Raw genomic sequence first — 7458 nt, 5'->3', positions numbered from 1 at the left:
CCTGCGTGTAGGGGGAACCTGTGGTCATAGATTTGAAGTTATTGATCATTCATTTTATGGCAAAAATAACTTATTAGATCTTATCTTTTGTGACAGCTAGCTGAAAGTAGGACCCTGGGTAGAGTTTTTAAAGAGAAAAGACATAGTCTCAAGAAAATCATCTGGGACAATGAGACCTTGATGGGGAAGGGGGAGGAACCTACATGTCAGGCAGTCCTGAGGCTGGGGCTTCCAGAAGTAAAGAAAACAATGACAAAGAGAAACGCGTCTAAATCTACAATCTCTGCCTCATTCTTGGTATAAAAAACATAAATGTGGTCGTGACTTCTGCCTTGACTGAAAAATCTATCTACATTCCCCAAACAGACCAAGTTTTAGCTTCTGCACAGACCTCATTTCAGTATCATTATATCAGCTAAGCAATTCTCCAAATGCAAAGGCAGATAATAGTATTTATTTACTTCCTCCTCCTTATAATACTCACTATTTTTGTTAGAAACATAAATACTCTAGTAAGCAAACACACAAAGAAGATATATTTTCTGCTCCTGTGGCTTCCCCTGGAACCTAGCTGCTATTTGAAGCTTTAGCCTATACCCAGGCTCCTGCAACATGGATAACTTAGTCCATGCATTTTATTATCTCTTGGCATCTGCAATTTCCAAGAATTTTTAACTTCCTCTCTTTTGTCTAATAAAGACTTACTTTTCCACAAAGTTACAGTTTAAATATTAAATGTTCCGCCAATATTTCTGTCCCCTCCCGAAGAAGCATTAATCACCTGGTAATCAGTTGATACTGAATTGGTCTCTTAAGGCCAACTAAGGTCATTTTCTTAGCTGGCTGGACCAGGTAGTTGTGTTCAGAGGGCTTTAAATGTACCATTTTATTTAATCTTCCCATCAAAAGTATGAATTAGGTACTATTATAATTCCATTTTTCAGGTCAGAAGACTAGACTCAAAAGTTTAAAGAATATGTCCATGGTCACAGATCTTATAAGAGGTTAAATCCAGGTCACCTAACTTCAAAGGCTATGTGTTTAACCAACATCACTTCCTCTCATACGCTGAGAAAACACACATAAACTAAGATTTATTAATAGAGTCCTGAAATAAGAAACAGACATTTTAGTACATCCTAGACCTCAAATAAGAAGAGAAAGCATCAGACATGATGAGGCAGTCATCAGACCTGGGAAGATGAATCCAGACAGGGATAAAAGAGAAAATATTCTAATAGCTAACACATTGGTTGTGGTTTTCAATAAATTCTTAAAGTGACCAGGTATGTATTTCAGAATCCACTGTATCTTTATAATTCTTTGTACATTCATTAATAGAAATATAGTTAACCTCTACTAAATATTTTTTATGTACCAGGCACTGTCCTTAGTGCTTTACATATTTTATTTTAACTAATTCTTACAGTAATTCTCCAAGACAGATGCTATCCTTAGCCCCCGAAGTCCCCATTTCCTATCAGGGAAACTTAGTGAGAGGGAAATTGGCAAATAAATGGATCAAGGATTTGAATTTAGCTAGTCTGGTTCCAGAGTCCAATTTATCTATGATACCTATGTTCTGCTAACTGTATTGTAGATCAAACCTACTCATAGAGAACACTCTATGAGTATACAGCTAAGGCATATTTTCTTATCTTGAATCAGGCTAAGCCTTCCTCAACAAATACTTTTATCATTTCCTATGTCGCCAATGTAAAGAACATCTTGACATATTAAATATTTTTTAAATATTTTAATAATCTAGTATAAAACCAGGTAAGTAAATTTTCCAGTAGAATGTAGTTTTAACAAGTATCAGTTCACTCTGATCATAAGTTTTATTAGTAAATACCACAAGCTGGGGTGCCTGGGTGGCTCAGTCCATCTGCCTTCATCTCAGGTCATGATTCCAGGGTGCTGGGATAGAGCCCCATGTCTGATTACATGCTCAGCGGGGAACCTGCTTCTCCCTCTCCCTCCTGCTCAGGCTCTCTCTCTCTCACTTTCTCACTCTCTCTCTCTCTCAAGTAAATAAATAAATTCTTAAAAAAAAAAAAAAAAAGCAGATACTGCCAGCTGACCTTTTCCATTAATGGAGATTCCCAAATTCAAAATATAAATATGGTAGGTAGAATAACGCCCCTGTGGCCTCATTATTTGGTGTAGGTGTTTACTTAATTCCTTTATTTTTGTGTTCGCTCTCTACCTTCACATGTGTTTGGTGACTCGATCACCTTCTTTTAGTTTAATCTCTTCAGAAAATAAGTGTCCAGACCTCTACTGGGTTGGGGAGGGGCAATTTCCAGATCGAAAGGGGTGAGGGAGGAAAGGTGTGTGTGTGTTTGTGTGTGTGTGTGTGTGTGTACACATAGAGAGAGAGACAGAGAAAGAGAACTCTAAGGTCCTAAACCCTTATTAGGCAATAGCCCAAAAATAAATTAATTTTAGTTTAATTAATCTTTTTAAAAAATTATTAACATGTTTTTCTCTCACCATTTACAAAATATGAATATTCTGTAATTCAACCATAGCCTTTACTTTCTGGTAACGTCATCACTGGGTTTCAATTCCCCTTTAAATCACATACTCTTGTTCCTGAAGGCAGTTAGCTTTTCATCATTTTTTCTGTCTAGATAACATCCAAAGACAAATCCCATAGGGGAGAGTCTATGAACCCAGTGGTCTCACACAATCTGAAGTAAATTCACCATGATTGCTTGGCCCCAGTGCCAGCAAGGAACCCAGGGACCAAGGGCAGCAGTGAGCTCAGCCCCCCCCAAATTAATTTAAATGGAAATCCTTAAATTGTAGCATCATGTAAATGTGTATATTATCAAATTAGAAACAGAGAGAGTTATTCAAATATAGTTGATTAAAAAACAATAAACTTGGAACAACTGCAGCTGGAGAAACTGAAATCTTCCTGGAGGATAAGGATATGCATTTGGATTTTATAGAGACAATACTTCCATTTGCATAAACCATAAAAGGCAGAATATCAAGTATCCGCAAACCTGAACAGTGAAATTTGTTTTGGGGGTGGGGAGGATGGGGTGGGTGGGTGTTAAGATCTTTCTCTTTCACTGCAAAACTGTCACATGAGTGAACAAGACTCTCAGAGGAGGAAAATCTATACACAAGAAAAATACAAAACAAAACAGAGACTCTGATTTACACCCACAGGGTGTATGTGAGATTGGGGAGTGGGTGAAGAGATGGTGGGACCCATCCCTTATCTCTGGTGTCGTTTCTATTCTGATAAGAGTGTGTCGCTTACTACCCAGTCTCAGATATCATAAAAGGTGTTTCAGCTTTACTCCTTACTTGATTCTCTTACTAGTTATACACAGATACATTTCTGACTTCAATTAGAAACCAAACCTCGTAACAGCACAAAATTTAGGGAAATTCTATGAGAAGCCTTGAGATTATTCATACTGGATGCATAAACATTTCACTAACCACTTATCAAGTCTGTGCAAAATTGCCAAAAGCACAAATGAATGCTAGCAAAGATTTAGCTGTGCCATTTGTCACTTCACTTCCGTACTGTAACACAAACTCCGTTTTAACCAGGATGTTCCTTTTTTACTTAGATCACAAGTGGTTTTAGTGCAGTGTCTCATCTTTTTCTTTAAAAGTGTTTTTCTTTAGATATATAAGTACCTGACCAAAGTATCTATTAAATTCACATTTTAATTAATTGCACAGTCCTAGAGACTACTCCATACAGAAGGCTTTTAACCAGCAGGTAAGAGACACAGAAGTTATTAAAAGTTTCAACTGTTGCACAGCATGCATGTTTCCAGTATCTGTTTAGACTGAAAACACTTTAGTGGAAGAAGTCCAGGACCAAAGGGTCATGAAATCTAGACTTTAGTCTCTTGTTTAGTACCAATAAGTTGTGAAACCTTAGCCTTGTTATTCAAACTCTTGTGGGCCTCAGTTCTAGAAAGGAATGGGGGAAAGACAGATCCAGAGGGATGTAGAAAGAAATCCTAAAATTTTATTTCTCAAGAACCATGAAGGGTCTAAAATGCTATCCTGCTCCAAGCTAGTAAGTCAGTTTGCCACAGTCTCACGGATGCTGGCACAAAACTCTTGATTCAGAGATGAGAGACAATTCCTTCTTCAGCACAGTAGCAGTAGCCAGAGGGCCAGCATTGTGTGTGTGTGTGCGTGCGTGCGTGCGTGTGCGTGTGCACGCGCACGCTGGTTATCTAAGCCCCTATTCTCTAGGGCTACACAAGAGGGCCAAATGAGAACTGCGTGCACTACAGGACATGTCACAGGAAACCTAAGCCTTCTGTGCTGGGCAGTATGCACACGTGCCTGCCCTGTGCTCTGGAGGGGAGCATGATCTCCACCTTCTAAGCTTTCTCAGTGTACATTCTTGAAAAGATAGTCCAAAACTACAGACAATGTCATTCTTCTCTTACAAGACATAGAGAAGAAACATGAGAAAGAGAAATATCTCCTGTAACATCTAGCCCTCTTTTCTATACGATCTTAGCATGTCTGAATTTCCCCATGAATATACTACTGCCAGCCACTCTGAATAATCTGACGGGACTAGGAGCCAGATCCTTCAATTTAACTCACACAGCATATAATTAAGGCTACGTCAAGAGGACTCCAGGCACCAGGATGAGGTCAATGTGCAAATCTCAACCATGCCCACCAGGGTCCTATACCCATGGAGAACTGTCTCCAACACTACCCGGATGTGTCCTACCGTTAATATTTATAATGTGTCTGATTTTTAAAGGCAAATTTGTTCTTTCAACAAGAAATTAATTCACAGTACTCATTTCCCTTCTCAGAAAAACTTAGATGTTAAAAGACATTTGGTATCAACTCCTCCCTTTACAGATAAGAAAAATCATACCCAAGCAGAAGAAATATCATTTGTTTCAGGTCACAAAAAAAGCATTGACCCAGGTCTTTTAGCTCCCTATCTACGTCATGGTGAAAATGGTCAACCAGCTAGCTAGCAAAGAAGTGTTCCCCGGCACACTACTTTGTGTAACATGGGTTGGTTGAGGAGGCACTGGTGTGAAGTAGAGGGCAACAAGTGCCGCCACGTGTGTAGGGAAAGAGCAAGAGCAGGTAAGAGAATGAGGCAGCATTGTGGAAGATCCTGACAATCAGGGAGAGGAGTTTATTCCTGAAAAGCTGGAAACTCTTATCCTCACTCAACCCAGCCCTCAGGCAAAGTCAAGCTTGGGTCTGAATGCAAAAGAGGGCTTACAGCTACTGTCCACAACACACACACACACACACACACACACACACACACACATGCACGCACATATGCACACACTATAATATACTATATAGAGAGCTTATACTACATATGCTCTCAGCCATGGTAAAATTATTTGGGGGACAAGTGGGTTATATATCAATGCAAAATAAATATGTATTTCTTAAATACTCCTAAATTAGGGTTTTCTTTTTTTAGTTGATTGTCATAATTTCTACCACACCTGAGAAAGTAAGCTCTTTTCAAGAATCCATTAATCTGAAATGTTTACTCATTTCTTAATGATAAAAGACACTAAATCATTCAAATGAAAAATGAAGATATATTTAGGGTTGGTTTTGTATATATGGTTGGTTTTGTGTATATACACATATACATACATATACATACACAAACCAACTCTAAATATATCATTTTAATATATATTTATATTATTAATTTTAACTAATTTTAGTATTATATTAAGAATATATACAAATCAGAATGTATGTGTGTATACATATTCTAATTTGCCAATATATCAGACATCTACCATTCTTCAATATATAATCCTTCATTCCACAAGTACCAACCACATAATGACATAGCTCTCTAAAAATCACTGAAAGGAAGTTAATGCAGTATAGACAGAAGTCCCTGACGTGTTTACATTTCAGTTGGGGAGTAAGATCTTTTATATTATACACCTAATAATGCTGAGTATTTTAATATATAGTATACACCTAATATAGCACATGATATAACTAACATTAACTATATTAAAATATTACATGTGTATAATATAATAGTATACATCTATTATGTATAATATACCTAACAATGCCGGACTGTAAGAGAGAACAGAGACTCAGTATGTATAGAAATTAAGAGCAAAGCTACATCCAATCTTAATAGCTCTACCAATTAGAAGTGTGACCTTGATTAAGTTACTCATCCACTCTGTATCTCAGTTGTTATTCTTTTCAAATTTATACTTAACAGGGTTTCTTCTGAGTCCAAAATGAATTAACACATGTAAAGTGCTTATTACACTGTCTGGCACACGATAAGTCTTCCGTAAGTATTAGATATTAGGACTATGGAAGGTAGGACAGACAGATTATCAATGCTGATCAGAATAGTTTAGGTACTGTATTTTTCTCTTCAAAAACCTTTTTTTTCTACAGCTTGCCTTTAAAACCCTGAGATCCCAACATACCAGACTCTTCATTTTTCTCCGAACATGGCTTGCTGTCACACACATGCCCACACGTGTCCAGTGCTGACATTTCACAGGATACGTTCCCTGAATGCCAGCCCAACCATGTCTGCCAAGTTCCCACGACTTCCTCCCTCATGAAGCCTTCCCCAGTTACTCTAGGTGTATTCAGTTGCTTAGCTCCCTTGCATTCCCAAAGCTCTTTTCCTATGCTATTTCCCAGCCATGTCACTTTTAGCAAAACATTTAAACCTATCTTTTTCAGTATCCTTATCAGTAAAGTAGATGTAATAACAACAGCTAATATATTACTGGCATTTCTTTCATTACTAAAAGCACTTACATACTTTTTTTGTACTTTGTCTGTTTCTCACTAGACTGTATATTACAGGTGTGAAGCAAAAGGACCATGTCAAGTTTTCCTCATCTTGGTATCCTTAGCACCAATGCCCAAAACATAAAAGAGCCAAAGAAACACTGGATAATTGATTCATTTTATACCACTAGCAGAGTGGATAATACAGAGTCGGTGCTTAAATTTTTTTTCAGGAAAGAACTTGAATGAGTGCCTTGCCAGACTATGATTTAAGCATGTCCATTCATGTACAATCTCTATAATTATTGTGACTATTTCATAGAGAAAGTTTGATTTATCTATCTGGGAAGTGATAAAATTCTCACACTGAGTGCTATAGACTGAAAGTTTTTGTCTTCCCTAAAGTTCCTATGTTGAATTACTAACTCCCAATGTGATGGTATTAAGAGGTAGAGTTTTGAGGAATTAATAAGGCTGAAGGGCCCTGAAGAGGGCTCTCACCATCACCTAACCATGCTGGTACACTGATCTCAGACTTTCAACCTCCAGACCTGTAAGAAATAAATTTCTGTTGTTTATAAACCACCCAATCTATGGTACTTTGTGAAAACAGCTTGAATTCACTAAGGCAATGAATCAAGAATGCATATTGGTTTCCAAAAGGATACCCTAAGA

At 37.6% G+C, this 7458-nt stretch overlaps 1 pseudogene; it reads right to left on the bottom strand.

The window, feature by feature from the left end:
- Window positions 1-2537: 2537 nt before the first annotated feature.
- Window positions 2538-2714, bottom strand: LOC113268574 (NADH dehydrogenase [ubiquinone] 1 beta subcomplex subunit 1-like; annotated as a pseudogene).
- Window positions 2715-7458: the final 4744 nt, after the last annotated feature.

This window comes from Ursus arctos, unplaced genomic scaffold, assembly GCF_023065955.2.
Source record: "Ursus arctos isolate Adak ecotype North America unplaced genomic scaffold, UrsArc2.0 scaffold_8, whole genome shotgun sequence".
In the NCBI taxonomy this organism is placed as follows: Eukaryota; Metazoa; Chordata; class Mammalia; order Carnivora; family Ursidae; genus Ursus; species Ursus arctos.
This window is presented reverse-complemented; position numbering and strand designations above follow the sequence as displayed.